This window comes from Pelodiscus sinensis, chromosome 4 (assembly GCF_049634645.1).
Source record: "Pelodiscus sinensis isolate JC-2024 chromosome 4, ASM4963464v1, whole genome shotgun sequence".
NCBI classification, from domain to species: domain Eukaryota; kingdom Metazoa; phylum Chordata; order Testudines; family Trionychidae; genus Pelodiscus; species Pelodiscus sinensis.
This window is the reverse complement of record NC_134714.1, coordinates 133,252,121-133,268,551: the sequence shown is the minus strand read 5'-3', so window position 1 is coordinate 133,268,551 and position 16,431 is coordinate 133,252,121.

Below are 16,431 nucleotides of genomic sequence, written 5' to 3'. Positions count from 1 at the left end.
CTGAACCTTCATTTCTCTCTGGCCATGGGAGTGAGGCTGATGACTCCTTAGCAGCAGCCCTTCAACACGATAGGGAGAGCTTTATAACAAGAGGTTTGTAGTACCATTTGTGTCACCCTGGAATTACTGTACAAATCTAGTAAAACACCTCAAATACACCCCGTCCCTTCACACTACATTGAAGAGCAGAGTTTGCTCTCTGGCTTAGGAATCCTACGGAACACAACTGGTGCGTTGACATGGGCGACCCATTTTGCAGAAGCAGCCTGAAAGCCAGCTAAGTATTTGTGCAAATCATGCAGGCCCTGTGGCCCTGCATGAGAGCCGGTGGGCCCAGCTGGGCTCAGGAAAGGGCTTCCTCCGGGGCTACAGAGCATGTCTACATTGCAAAGAAAACCCTGCAGCACCAGGTATTACAGCACCTAGGTCAGCTGGCTCTGACTCCCACGCTTATATAGCCATGTCGACATTCCCACTCCAGACTCTGAGACCCCTCCCTAAGGCTCCAGCCAAAGCAGGAATGTCTATGTGATGGGCTGTGGTCACAGAAGACCCTTTGGGGCTGCTTCCCGGAGTGCTGACAAAGCCACTGACACTCCCCTCCTTGCTCTCTGGGTTTTCTCACCACCCTGTTCTGCTGGGCCAGCTCCTCTGATGTCCCCCAGCCAAGGGACAGACCTGAGATCAGCGCTCCCCATCCCCCACAGAGCAATACAGACACTGAAATGCTTCAGGTCTGAGGAAAATGCAGTTTGGGGCCCAGCTTCCAGGAAAACCACTCCCCACATGGGATCAGACCCCCACATGAATTATTTAGGTTGTAGCAAGATGAGGGTCTGAAACACAAGCCCACGTATCACAGGCCGGGTGTGAGGCCTGAGGCCTGGACAGCAATGGTCAAGACTTTGCTAATATAATGAAGAGTGAAGCTGTGAGCCAGAGGCAGGCCCTGCTCACAGACACTGGCAAGAACAAGGCTGATATTACAGAAACACTCATACTTACGAGGTACTAGGCACAGGCCGTAACACATTCCAGAGGGGCTGTAACAGAACACCTCATGTAGAAACACCTTGGTACCAACACCCCCCCCCTCCAGAAATAACATACATACTGACCCAGGTTCAGGACCAGGTCTAAATTGACACCGTGTTGGATAATAATGGAACCTGCCTTTTCGTGAGTAAGGGGTGGTAACTAGTTAACAGAGAGTGGCAACCTGATACATCAGGAGTGATGTGTAACTTGTCCTTACCTGTGTATAAAAGTACACCCCAAAGGGTGATCATCGGTTGACCAGGGTGGGGATGCTACAATCCAGAGCATTTAGTTTGGTGTTAGTGCACTGTCACAGCTTACATAGGTGTAGTGGTGTGGTGGCGAGTTTGTTCGCTGACAACTATTGTTGTACATCACTTGGCAATAAACCTGGCTGGGTGCTTTCGATCCTTATCTGATTTGTGGCCTCTGGCGGCTCTCTCGGAGTCTGCTGTGTGGACGAATTGTGCATGGACAATGTGCTAGACCAGTGGTTCCCAAACTTTTTGGTATCATGCCCCCTTTTTTGATTTTTTTGAAAAATCCTCTCCCCTGCTCAAAATAGCAAAACTCATTGGCTGTGTCTAGACTGGCCAGTTTTTCTGAAAAATCAGCAGCTTTTCCAGAAAAACTTGCCAGCTGTCTACACTGGCCGCTTGAATTTCCACAAAAGCACTGACTTCCTACTGTAAGAAATCAGTGCTTTTTGCGGAAATACGATGCTGCTCCCGTTCGGGCAAAAGTCTTTTTCCGAAAGACTTTTGCGCAAAAGAGCCAGTGTAGACAGCTGAGATTTGTTTTCTGCAAAAAAGCTCCGATCGCAAAAATGGCGACCGGGGCTTTTTTGTGGAAAAGCGCGTCTAGATTGACCACGGACGCTTTTCCACAAAAAGTGCTTTTCCGGAAAAGCATCCTGCCAATCTAGACGCTCTGTTCCGAAAATGCTTTTAACGGAAAACTTTTCCATTAAAAGCATTTCTGGAAAATCGTGCCAGTGTAGACGTAGCCATTGAGCTAATAGCCATTTATGGACCTAACCTCCAAAAATGTATCAAGCTCTTTTTTAAACTCTACTAGAGTCCTGGCCTTCACAGCCATCTCCGGCAAGGAGTTCTGCAGGTTGACGGTGCGCTGCGTGAAGAAAAATTTTCTTTTCTTAGTTTTGAACCTACTACCCATCAATTTCATTTGGTGTCCTCTAGTTCTTATATTGTGGGGAAAAAGTAAATAACTTTTCTATATTCACTTTCTCCACACCATTCATGCTTTTATATATCTCTATCATATCGCCCCTCAATCTCCTCTTTTCCAGACTGAAAAGTCCAAGTCTCTCTAGCCTCTCCCCATATGGGACCCGTTCCAAGCCCTTAATCATTCTGGTTGCCCTTTTCTGAACCTTTTCTAATGCCAATATATCTTTTTTGAGGTGAGGAGACCACATCTGCACGCAGTACTCAAGATGTGGGCGTACCATAGTTTTATATAGAGGAAGTATGATATTTTTTGTCTTATTATTTATCCCTTTTTTAATAATTCCTAACATCCTACTTTCTTTACTGACTGCTGCTGCACACTGCGTAGATGTTTTCAGAGAACTATCCACTATAACTCCAAGATCCCTTTCCTGATCTGTCATAGCTAAATTTGCCCCCATCATGTTGTATGTGTAATTTGGGTTATTTTTTCCAATGTGCATTACCTTACACTTACCCGCATTAAATTTCAGTTGCCATTTTGTTGCCCAATTACTCAGTTTCCCGAGATCTTTTTAAAGTTCTTCACAAACTGTTATGGTTTTGACTATCCTGAACAACTTGGTATCATCCGCAAACTTTGCCACCTCACTGCTTACCCCATTTTCTAGATCATTGATGAACAAGTTGAACAGGATCGGTCCCAGGACTGACCCCTGGGGAACACCACTAGTTACCCCTCTCCATTGCAAAAATTTACCATTTATTCCAACCTTTTGTTTTCTGTCTTTTAACCAGTTCCCAATCCATGAAAGGATCTTTCCTCCTATCCCATGACCACCTAATTTACATAAAAGTCTTTGGTGTGGGCCCATGTCAAAGGCTTTCTGGAAATCTAGGTATATTATGTCCACAGGATCCTCCTTGTCCGCATGTTTATTAACGCCTTCAAAGAACTCTAATAGATTAGTTAGACACGACTTCCCTCTACAGAAACCATGCTGACTTTTGCCCAACAATTTGTGCTCTTCTATGTGCCTCACAATTTTATTTTTTACTATTGTTTCTACTAATTTGCCTGGTACTGACGTTAGACTTATCGGTCTATAATTGCCAGGGTCTCCTCTAGAGCCTTTTTTAAATATTGGCGTTATATTAGCTGTCTTCCAGTCATTAGGTACCGAAGCGGATTTAAAGGTTAGGTTACAAACCACTGTTAATAGCTCTGCAATTTCACATTTGAGTTCTTTCAGAACCCTTGGGTGAATGCCATCTGGTCCTGGAGACTTGTTACTATTTAGCTTATCAATTAATTCCAAAACCTCCTCTAATGTCACTTCAATCTGGGACAGTTCCTCAGATTTGTCACCTAAAAAGGTTGGCTCAGATTTAGGAACCTCTGTAACATCCTCAGCCATGAAGACTGAAGCAAAGAAATCATTTAATCTCTCCGCGATGGCATTACTTTCCTTGATTGCTCCTTTTATATCTCTATCATCCAGGGGCCCCACTGCTTTTTTAGTAGGCTTCCTACTTCTAATGTACTTAAAAAACATTTTGCTATCATTTTTTGAATGTATGGCTATCTGTTCCTCAAAATCTTTTTTGGCTTTTCTTACTACATTAGCGGCGAGGAGTCCTGTGGCACCTTATAGACTAACTGAAGTGTAGGAGCATAAGCTTTCGTGGGCAAAGACCCACTTTGTCCGACCCATGCAGCTGATGAAGTGGGTCTTTGCCCACGAAAGCTTATGCTCCAACACTTCAGTTAGTCTCTGAGGCTGTGTCCACACTCAGGGGTTCTTTCGAAAAAAGTAGCCTTTTTTCGAAAGAACTTCCCCTGCATCCAGACTCAAGCCGCGTTCTTTCGAAATTATTTCGAAAGAACGCGGCTTTTCTTTCGATGGCGGTAAACCTCGTTTCACGAGGAAGAACGCCTTCCTTCGAAAGTTCTTCTTTCGAAGGAAGGCGTTCTTCAATGTAAAGAGGCTGTCTTCGAAAGAGAGCATCCAGACTCGCTGGGTGCTCTCTTTCGAAAAAGTGGATTTCCGCTATCGAAAGATCCGCCTGCAGTCTAGACGCGATCTTTCGAAAGAGGCTCTTTCGAAAGAAGCCTGCAGTCTAGACACACCCTAAGGTGCCACAGGACTCCTTGCCGCTTTTGCAGATTCAGACTAACACAGCTACCCCTCTGATACTTACTACATTATTACACTTAATTTGGGAGTGTTTATGTTCCTTTCTATTTTCCTCACTAGGATTTGACTTCCACTTTTTAAAAGCTACCTTTTTAACTCTCACAGCCTCTTTTACATGGCTGTTAAGCCATGGTGGCTCTTTGTTAGGTTTCTTACTGTGTTTTTTTTATTTGGGGTATACATTTAAGTTGGGCCTCTGCTATGGTGTCTTTAAAAAGTTTCCATGCAGCTTCCAGGGATTTTAATTTAGTTACTCTAACTTTTAGATTCTGTTTAACTAGCTTTCCCATTTTTGTGTAATTCCCCTTTTTGAAATTAAATGCCAGAGTGTTGGACTGCTGTGGTGTTCTTCCCACCACAGGAATATTAAAAGTTATTAAACTGTGTCCAAGACAAGTTCTCAGAGTCCCTGTAACTGCCCTGCTCCCAGTCCCACCCGGGCACCTCCTTTGGCTCTCCCGGCCCGGAGCCCTTTGGCCCTGAACCCTCAGGGGTCCCTGCTGAAGCCAACTGGCTCTCAAACACCTCACAAGGTGCAGCGAATGTCGAAATAATCTGAGTCAGCCTGGCTTGGGCAGTGCATGAACCTCCCTTCAGGTGGCCACCCCTAGCTCAGTCCCTTCCCCCCAAGGCGATGCTCCTACTCACCCCTTCCATCTCCCCTCACCTGCCAGAGCCCCACGCTACCCCCCACAACACCAGCCAAATGCCTGCTCCTGCCACCACACACCTGACACTCCTAGCCGGATGAACTCTGAATGGCAGGCCATCAGCCGGAGCTGAGTCCCTCCCAGCTTTAGGCAGAGGTGGTGTGTGGAGGATACAAGGGGGGCATGTGCCCTCAAACGCCCTGAGCGGGAGAGGCAAGGAGCCAGGCAGTAGCTGGCAGGGCCAGAGTTCCTGTGTGTCCGGAGGGGGGGGGGGGGTCTAGTGAAAGGCCTGCTGCCCACCATAGGGGTCCTCCCCCCCACTCACAGGCAGTGGCAGGGGAAATGGAGCCATGAGGCCCCTGCTTGTTCTGCTCTTCTGGCGCATGGCTCAGGGGAAGGGAAGGTCTGTCCCCTGCTCACCAGCAGCAAGTGGAGCGATGCAGCTAGAGGAGTCTGGGAAGAGGCGGGGAGAGGGTGGACCATGGGAGGGGAGAGGCAGGACCCAGGATGGAGGGGGGTTGTCCCTGCCTTTCCCCAGGATGTGGGGGTGGTCACGTGGCTGGTCGCCCTCTGTGGCCTCCCTCACCAGTTACCCCTGGCTTCAGGGGAGACCAGGAGCAAGGAGACAGCCTTGGCGCAGCACAGGGGCAGGGCCACAGCTTGGTTTAGCCTCCCCCGGCCTATTTTACCCACCCTTCATGCAACGTGGGGATCTTAGAGCCTTTAACACAGTGATTCTTGACGTGTGCTCCACTGACCACCAGTGGTCTGAGACCATCTTGTGGGTAGGGCTGCCAGGTGTCCGGTACTGACCCAGACAGTCTGGTATTTTTGCCTCCTGTCTGGTAAAAAAATTCAGAAAATACCAGACACCTAAAATGTCTGGTATTTTCTGATTTTTTTCCCAGCCAGGAGGCAAAAATCCCAAGTGCAAAGGGTTCTGCACGGGAGCTGTCTGGCCTGGAGCAGAGAGACAAGTTCGCAGATGGCCGCTGGCAGCCTGTTAGGGCCAGAAAACCTCAAAAGCATTTCTTAAAAGGGACACAGTGTTTTTTTTTTTTTTTTTGCTTAACAACTCTCAGGGTCTTTTTTTTTCTCAACAACTTCGGTCTCCCCCTTTTTGTTCTCAACAGATTTTTTTCTCCTAGTTTTTTTGGGTGGGAGGGGGTGTTCAGTATTTTTGGTTAAACCATCTGGAAACCGTACTTGCAGGTGGGCCTCAGGGTTCACCCCTCCTCTGCAGTGGGTAGCCTGCCTTGTGCTCATCTCTTCCCCCTCGCTCCGTGACACTGGAGCTCCAGCACTGGCTTCCTGCTGCAGGGGGTTGGGGTGATCCTCGTGGGTCAGATGTGGCTTGCGGGTGATAGGATGCAGCTCCATATACTGCTATTTGCATTCCTCCCTGCTAAGGGATCAGCAGTGCAGGAAACCGCACACCTGGAGGCTTTCCCTGCTGCTCCCATTGGCCAGAATCATGGCCAATGGCTGCAGTGGGAGGAGGTGCAGACCCATCCATTCACCCTACCTCTTGCCAAGACCTCTCCCACTCTCAGCCTCCTCCTACACCCCCTTTCTCTGCCAGACACTCCCACCCCCAACCCAATCCTGCACCCATTTTATCATCATTTAATAGAGAAGTTTAATAAAGACAAATGCAAAGTGTTCCACTTAGGAAGGGACAATCAGTTTCATACATACAGAATGGGAAGTGACTGTCTAGGAAGGAGCATGGCGGAAAGGGATCTAGGGGTTATAGTGGACCACAAGCTGAATATGAGTCAGCAGTGTGATGCTGTTGCAAAGAAAGCAAACATGATTCTGGGATGTATTAACAGGAGTGTTGTGAGCAAGACACGAGGAGTCATTCTTCCGCTCTACTCTGCGCTGGTTAGGCCTCCGTTGGGGTATTATGTCCAGTTCTAGGCACCGCATTTCAAGAAAGATGTGGAGAAATTGGAGAGGGTCCAGAGAAGAGCAACAAGAATGATTAAAGGTCGAGAACATGACCTATGAAGGAAGGCTCAAAGAATTGGGTTTGTTTAGTTTAGAAAAGACAAGACTGAGGGGGGACATGAGAGCCGTTTTCAGGTATCTAAAAGGGTGTCATAAGGAGGAGGGAGAAAACTTGTTCATCTTGGCCTCTGAGGATAGAACAAGGAGAAATGGGCTTAAACTGCAGCAAGGGAGGTTTAGGTTGGACATTAGGAAAAAGTTCCTAACTGTCAGGGTGGTCAAACACTGGAATAAATTGCCCAGGGAGGTTGTGGAATCCCCATCTCTGGAGAGATTTAAGAGTAGGTTAGATAAATGTCTATCACGGATGGTCTAGACAGTATTTGGTCCTGCCATGAGGGCAGGGGACTGGACTCGATGGCTTCTCGAGGTCCCTTCCAGTCCTAGTATTCTATGATCATGGGTGGTTGGCAGGTGGTCTGTAGAAAGATCTGTGTTGAGCAGGGTGGGCCATGGGCCAAAAAGTTTGAGAACCGCTGCTTTAGCACAATCAGCCTTCAAACCCAGCAATGAACTAAATACCTTTACAGACCTGGGCCTGAGTGACTCGGACTTACTGACAGCGCAGCTACTACCGTGCTTCAAGAGGCCTATTTAACAGGAAGAGGCGACATATGTTTGCTCAGCTCAATATAGTAGTTTCAGCCCATCCTTCTACACTTGAGATAAGCAAGCACATGCCACGTCAACAGTTCAAAGTCTGGAGCCAGAGACTCACCAACAGGACAGATAACAGCACCTCGGGATGCAGGGTATGCAAACTTTGTCCTGTCCCACCCCTGACAACATGCCCAGCTCTCTTCTCTTCCTTCTTTCTTCTCTTGGCTTCTTCTGAAAGGGCAATCGAACAAAAACAAGTGGAGATTCATAGCTTCCAAGACCAGGAGGAGCCTTTGTGGTCATCTAGTCTGACCTCTTGTCTAACACAGGTCATAGAATGGCCCCGAAATAATTCCTGGAGCACATCTGACAGGCAAACATCCTATGTCAACTACTTTTAAGCACAGACTAGGCCTCTGTGTGTGTGTCTGCACTGTGGTGGGTCCAGACCATGTCTGTGTTGTGAAAGCAGGCTCTTTGCTGGCCAGGCCCCTCACGTGTATTGCCACCAAGCAAAAGGTCAACTTCCCCTTGATGAAAACCCTTACACTATGTAACTTAAAGATCAGCAACAAACAGGAACCAAAACCAGACCTGAAAAGTTCATTTAAAGTTCATGCTGGTTGTGCTGACTGTGCCATGCCCGATAAGGCAGAAAAGGAAAAACAGGAAACCATTTTACCCCCTTATTCCTGATACTTAACAGACAGGATCTGCTAGCCTATCACAAAAAGTGTGCAAAAGCTTTCTCTATAAAACAGCTTCCCCTCCTGTATCAAATTGAGGAATCCCGAATAAACATTGGAAGGCAGAATATGAGCCAGATCCGAGGACTAATCACCCAAGGGCCACCTCCCGCTCACCGAACCAAACGAGTTCCTGTAGAGCATAACGTATCCCAAACATAACGTATACAAAATATGTTGTTGTTATTGATGTCATTTGTGTGTCTGTTAAATGTAAGTATTGTTACCTGAAATTGTTTAGAGGTATTGTTAAGAAGTAGTGTTAAGAGTTTTAGATAAATGATTAATCTTATAAGTAAGACTGATGTAAATGTAACTGTTAATAATCCCTGGTCCCTTGTTAACAACTATTGGGATTTAGAGAAACCTCAGGGAATTTTCTTTACTGTATTGCATTTTGCTTATTGGTCATTCTAATAATTATTTGGTGCCTACGTATGTAAGAAATTGATAAAATCATAATTTGTACGTAGAAGCCCTTTAATAAAAGTTTAAAAGATATTCAGTAAGAGTTTGCCTGTTTCTGCACCTCCCTGGGACTAGTCACATTTCCGAACCTTTTACTTTATTCCACATGTGTGTGTGTCTGCACTAGGGAGGGTCCAGACCAGGCCTGTGTGTGTGTCTGCACTAGGGTGTGTCCAGACCAGGCCTGTGTGTGTGTCTGCACTAGGGAGGGTCCAGACCAGGCCTGTGTGTGTGTCTGCACTAGGGAGGGTCCAGACCAGGCCTGTGTGGGTACGTCTAAACTACATGCCTCTGTCGGCAGAGGCATGTAGATTTGTTTTTTTGGCAAAGGCAAATGAAGCCGCGATTTAAATGATCGCGGCTTCATTTACATTTACATGGCTGCCGCACTGAGCCGACAAACAGCTGATCAGCTGTTTGTCGGCTTGCGCGCTAGTCTGGACGTTCCCCCTGTCGACATCAAAGCCCTTTGTCGGCAGCCCCGGTAAACCTCATCCCACGAGGAATAACGGGGCTGCCGACAAAGGGCTTTGATGTCGGCAGGGGAGCGTCCAGACTAGTGCGCTAGCCGACAAACAGCTGATCAGCTCAGCGCGGCAGCCATGTAAATGTAAATGAAGCCGCGATCATTTAAATCACGGCTTCATTTGCCTTTGCCTATGTGTCTAATCTACATGCCTCTGCCGACAGAGGCATGTAGTCTAGACACAGCCTGTGTGTCTGCACTAGGGTGGGCCAGACGAGGCCTGTGTGTGTGTCTGCACTAGGGAGGGTCCAGACCAGGCCTGTGTGTGTGTCTGCACTAGGGTGTGTCCAGACCAGGCCTGTGTGTGTGTCTGCACTAGAGTGGGCCAGACGAGGCTTGTGTGTGTGTCTGCACCAGGGTGGATCCCTGCTGATATATCTACACTCGCTGTAGCTGGGCAGGGACACTCCCATAGGATACAAGCAGCCCACAAGGAGTTGAAGAGTGTTTCTGTCGGCATAGCAACGGAAACAACAGGCAGAGAAGGGGAACGCTGAGGCTGGACAGGGCCCATCATCTCAGCTCCCCCACCCAGGCCTGAAGCTAAAGCCTGATCTAGATGCCTGGCGATGGAGGGAGGGGATCTCTCACACCTTGGAGTGACACAGTGAAGTCAACCTATATTGGAGGCATAGACCGGGCCTCAGCAGCAGTCGATGGCTCCAGAAAGTGCAACCCCCGCTTCATGCTATTCACTGAGACAGGATCCATTCTCTGATGCCCCAGACTGGAAAGGCTCCCTCTGGAGGACACGAGATGAGCCCAGATGCTGCGTGAATTGGCTGAAATGAGGCTTAATAACTTGTCACATCTCCACCCACCAGAAGCACCTCAGAGCTCAAAAGCATCCGTTCAGCATCAATGCTCCCTGTAAGCTGAGCACTTCGGCCGTGCCCAGAAGAGATTCAAATGCCGCCCAGCTAATCATCAGAGTGCTCAGAGCCGGCAGCAGGTGTTTCTACTGGTGGTGCACATCGACACAGGCCTCAGTGCATAGAACAAAATGTATTCTGCACATGGATGAAAAAATAGAGAGAACATTGGTCTGGGGCAGGAGTGGGCAATAATTTTTAGAGGAGGGACCACTTCACCAATGTTGGTACATGGCCACAGACTGCCTCCAGGTCCCTCCAGAAGGGGAAGGGCCTGGGGCAGAATGGGTGGGGTTGGGGGTGATGGCCCGATCCCGGTCCGCACTCAAGGAAGGGGGGCCACGGTCATGGCTCCCCCGGACAACCCAGGAGACATACTCCTGCGGAGGCCCCGCTGGGGTGCCACACACCCTATGCCCAGTGCAGGGCGGGAGCAGACGGCACTCCTCGGCTGCGCAGGCCACTGCACCGGCAAGCCCGAATACGCCGGAGTGGAGGAAGATGGGACGCAGCCCCGCCCCCTACGTCGCGACGTAGGATTGCCAGCAGCGCCGGGGGCGGGGCGGGCGCCGGTGCCGTAAACCCTGGCGGCCCATTTAAAACAGGGACCAGGCCCGGAGCAAGGGGGAGGACGCCAGGGAGGCGATTCCTCCCCTTCCCGCTTGAGGAGCAGGACCCAGAGGCTGGAGGAGGATCTGGACTGGCCACGGATGAGCGCCATGGGAGAGATAAGGTCCGCGAGGCCGCAACCACACCAGGCTGACTTGTAGGAGGCTAGGAAGCAGCCCATGGCAGGGCCATATTGGTGCCCGTGGGCTGACACATTACGGGGTGGGACCCCGTCAGCCAGGTAAGGGCGGAGACCCAAACTCTTAGGGCCCCGGGCTGGGACCCGGTGGAGAGGGAGGGCCTGGGTCCCCCTATCCACCTTCCTCCTGTTGCTCCCGTTTTTAGCTTAAAGATAGTGGGCTCGCTGGGCTGTAACCCCGGTGTTAGAGGGGTACGTGCTCACGCCCCGAGCTAGAAGCTGTCACAGGGGGCAAAAGAACGAGAGAAAGAGTGTGTGTGAGAGAGTCACTGTGTGCGAGGCAGCCTTTGTGACAGATCGAGTGTGTGCGGCACAGAGACGAGAGGGAAGGCTGCCTTGCTGTGTTTTCTCCCCCTTCCCCTGCTCTGCAGAGATGGGGTACAGGAGCAGATGGACACCCTGACTTCAGCACCCCTCTCCGTGCCTCTTTGCACAGCTAGCAAGAGAATCCTGGGAGCAACTCGGGTGCAGGATGGAGCAAAGCAGGGAGGCAGGGGTGGCGGAACACGCTGCCAGCTGTAAGTCTGCACTTCTGCTCATTGGCTAGGTGGGCCAGAGACAAACGCTTGGCAGGCCGGATCTGGGCTATGGATTTGGAGGGGTGACGTGACATGCACAGTGTTGGTCCCTGCACACTTCAGCAAGAAGTGCTGAGGCAGGGACAAGTGGGGGCGGAGGGTGGGGAGGAATAGGGAGGGACTGCTCCACGCAGCCTCTTCTGGAGCGTGTTTAGTTTCATTTTTGCCTGTTTCTGGGAATAAATCATTGTCGAGTTTCCTGTTTGCCTGCACAGCAGCAGTTTCGTGAGCCTGGGCTCCGTCTGGTGGGAAAGCAGCATGGAAGAGACGGTGAGAGACCCTCTGCTGGGAACCCTGGATGACCAGGGCCGAGAGTTTGAGGCATTTACATTGAAAGGGAGTGACCGTCAGTTACAAGAGGGCTCTGGAAACATCCCCTGGAGCACACTGCAAGAGGCAGAACCGAGAGACCTACCTGAGGAGCTGGTCCGAGGGGACAAGCCTGACAACGAGATGGAGGTGACAACAGAGCTGCAGAGGGCCATCAACCAGCACTGCCTGGCAGAGAGAGTGACAAATACCACTGGAGCAGGTAAGAAACAACAGCTGGTGGAATATGCCCCCTTCTCTGACAGTTGCACCTGTGAAACTTTCCTGCATAGCCTTTGCTTTGTCTTATCTGTGTGCTTGAGCCAAAGGCCATGTCTCTATGTACCGGAGGATGGATGCTCTGGCGACTGATCTTTCACAGTTTGATTTAGTGGGTCTAGCAAAGACCCACTAAATCAAATGCTGAGGGTGCCGCCATCAGCTCCAGTACTCCTCATTGTCGCAAGGAGTAAGGCAAGTTGATGGGAGAATTTCTCCCATCGACCTACTGTGGGACCACCCCAGAAAAATTAATTCAACATACGTCAACACCAGCTACACAATTCATGTAGCTGGAGTTGTGTATCTTGCATTGATTTTTTCCACCAGTTTAGACCTGGCCTAAAGAGAAAGGACTTAATTCTCCATATACTTTAGGAATATCAGGAGTTTGCAAGAAGGTTTCAGAAAGCTCAGACATTTGGTGTACATTTGTATTTTGGGGTAATCTTTGCTCCCTCCTCAGATCTAGGCTTTACTTTTTTCCCCATCTTGGTTTTCAACAAAAGCAAAAAAATTAAGTAGGTTTTTTCATCTGTTTATTGCCATCAAGAGACAAATCCTCTGTTTAGTGAATGGTTGTTCTTGTTTTGCCACGTTTGGCACCAAAAGGAAAACTACATTTATGTGGAAATACTGACACTGTGAATCTGCATCAATAAATAAATATGAGACTGTTTATTCCTAAGGCTAAACTGTAAATATGTGGAATAAATAAAATGATCCAAGATATAACTTGAAAGAACATAAGAATCATAGAATCATAGAATACTAGGACTGGAAGGGACCTTGAGAATCATTGAGTCCAGTCCCCTGCACTCACGGCAGGACCAAATACTGTCTAGACCATTCCTGAGAGACATTTATCTAACCTGCTCTTAAATCTCTCCAGAGATGGGGATTCCACAACCTCCCTGGGCAATTTATTCCAGTGTTTGACCACTCTGACAGGTAGGAACTTTTTCCTAATGTCCAACCTAAATCTCCCTTGCTGCAGTTTAAGCCCATTGCTTCTTGTCCTATCCTCAGAGGCCAAGATGAACAAGTTTTCTCCCTCCTCCTCATCACACCCTTTTAGATACCTGAAAACGGCTATCATGTCCCCCCTCAATCTTCTCTTTTCTAAACTAAACAAACCCAATTCTTTCAGCCTTCCTTCATAGGCCATATTCTCTAGACCTTTAATCATTCTCGTTGCTCTTCTCTGGACCCTCTCCAATTTCTCCACATCTTTCTTGAAATGCGGTGCCCAGAACTGGACACAGTACTCCAGCTGAGGCCTAACCAGCATGGAGTAGAGCGGCAGAATGACTTCTCGTGTCTTGCTCACAACACATCTGTTAATGGAGCCCAGAATCATGTCTGCTTTTTTTGCCACAGCATCACACTGTTGACTCTTATTTAGCTTGTGGTCCACTATAACCCCTAGATCCCTTTCCGCCATGCTCCTTCCTAGAAAGTCGCTTCCCATCTTGTATGTATGGAACTGATTGTTCCTTCCTAAGTGGAGCACTTTGCATTTGTCTTTATTAAACTTCATCCTGTTTACCTCAGACCATTTCTCCAATTTGTCCAGATCATTTTGAATTATGACCCTATCCTCCAGAGCAGTCGCAACCCCTCCCAGCTTGGGATCATCTGCAAACTTAATAAGCGTACTTTCTACACCAATATCTAAATCGTTGATGAAGATATTGAACAGAGCAGGTCCCAATAAGAATGGCCATATTGGGTCAGACCAATGGTCCATCCAGCCCAGTGTCCTGTCTGCCGACAATGGCCAGTGCCAAATGCCCCAGAGGGAAGGAACACAACAGGTAATCCACACGTGATCTCTCCCCTGTCACCCACCTCCAGACAAATAGAGGGCAGGGACACCACTCCTACCCATCCTGGCTAATAATCCTTGATGGACCTAACCTTCATGTACCTATCTAGCTCTTTTTTGAAGCTTCTTAAAATTCTAGCCTTCACCACATCCTCTGGCAAGGATTTCCACAGGTTGACTGTGTGCTGAGTGAAGAAAAAATTCATTTTATTTGTTTTAAACCAGCTGCTTATTAATGTCATTTGGTGACCCCTAGTTCTTATACTGTGGGAATAAGTAAATAACTTTTCCTTATTCTCTTTTCCCACACCAGTCATGATTTTATAGACCTCTGGGTTTCCTTTTTTCTAAGCTGAAAAGTCTTTTTTGAGATGAGGTGACCACATCTGTTTGCAGTATTCAAGAGGTAGGCCTACCATAGTGTTATATAGAGGCAATAAGATATTTTCTGTTTTATTCTCTATCCCTTTTTTAATGATTCCTACTATTCTATTTGCTTTTTTGACTGCCACTGCACAGATGTTTTCCACAATGACTCTAAGATCTCACTCTTGAGTAGTTATAGCCACATCAGAATTAATGGAGATTGCCTATCTCCTAGAGCTGGAAGGGACCTCAAAGGTCATTGAGTCCAGCCCCCTGCCTTCACAGCAGGACCAAGTACCATCCCTGACAAATTTTTGCCCCAAATCCCTAAATGGCCTCTACAAGGATTGAACTCACAATCCTGGGTTTAGGAGGCTAATGCACAAACCACTGAGCTATCTCTCACCTCAATTAGTCCCCATCATATTGTATTTTTAGTTGGGGTTATTTTTTTCCAATGTGCATTACTTCACATTTATCAACATTCAATTTCATTTGCCATTTTGCTGGCCAATCACTTAGTTTGGTGAGTACTTTTCAGAGTTCTTCACAGTCTGCTTTGGTCTTAACTGTCTTGAGCAGGTTGGTATAATCTGCAAATTTTGCCACCTCACTGCTTACCCCTTTCTCCTGATCATTTATAAATAAGTTGAATAGGATTGGTCCCAGGACAGTCCCTTGGGGACCCTACTAGTTACCTCTCTCCACTCTGAAAACTGACCATTTATTCCTACCCTTTGTTTCTTGTCCTTTAACTAGTTATCAGTCCATGAGAGGTCCTTCCCTCTTATCCCATGACAACTTACTTTACTTAAGGGCCTTTGGTGGGAGACCTTGTCAAAGGCTTTCTGGAAAGCAGAGTGAAAAAACCAGAGATGTCTGACCCACACACTTTATTAATGGTGACCATGCCTACTAACAGGCCTTAGAGCCCAGTGACTCAAACTGCAGCAGCAACCAGAGTCCTGGGCCTTTTAAATTGACACTGAAACTTCACACAACATGCTCCAGACAGCTCTGAAGGCTGGCTGGAGAGTGTGGGGGAAGAGGCAGTAAGGGCTGGCTGTCTCAGCTCCACCCCTTCTGCCTGACTTCCTGCCCTTTCTGGGAGTGTGGAGCCAGACTCTGCTTCCCCCACTTTGGGGCTGGCAAGTCGGGCAGCCCCCCAATGGTGAATGTCCTCTCATTGCTGCACAGCCAGTAAAGGCATCCCAATTCACACTATACTAGAAGGACTGTAAGGGTACGTCTAGACTACATGTCTCTGGCGACAGAGGCATGTAGATTAGACTACCCGGCATAGGAAAATGAAACAGCGATTTAAATAATCGCTGCTTCATTTAAATTTACATGGCTGCCACGCTGAGCCAATCAACTCTTTGTAGACCTCCCGGGATGAGGCATACCTGGGAGGTCGACAAATGCCTTTGATGTCGACCGCGGAATGTCCAGACTACCGCGCTGAGCCGACAAACAGCTGATCGGCTCAGCGCGGCAGCCATGTAAATTTAAATGAAGCGGCGATTATTTAAATCGCCACTTCATTTTCCTATGCCGGGTAGCCTAATCTACATGCCTCTGTCATCAGAGGCATGTAGTCTAGACGTATCCTAAGAAGCAAGACATAAAAAGACACTGACTGCACCTGCTGGATTATTTTGCAGCAATTAGAGACTGATTCTCACCCCTAGAGTTGGTTTTATTTGTGCAACTATTAACACAGATGCCGTTGAGAAATTAATAAAGAGGCTCTTTAAGTGCTCATAATATCTTTCTAGGTGCTTCAAATCCAGACCAGGAATCAGAGACTCACCAAGACCCAGAACTTCTCAAAGGTATTTTCTGTCATAAACCTTCCTTTTGTGTGTGCCCAGGATTGAAAGAATGTATTCAATATTCAACTGAATGGACTGAACATATGGCAAGAGGAGCGAGCAGGGGTTAACATGTTCGTCACTG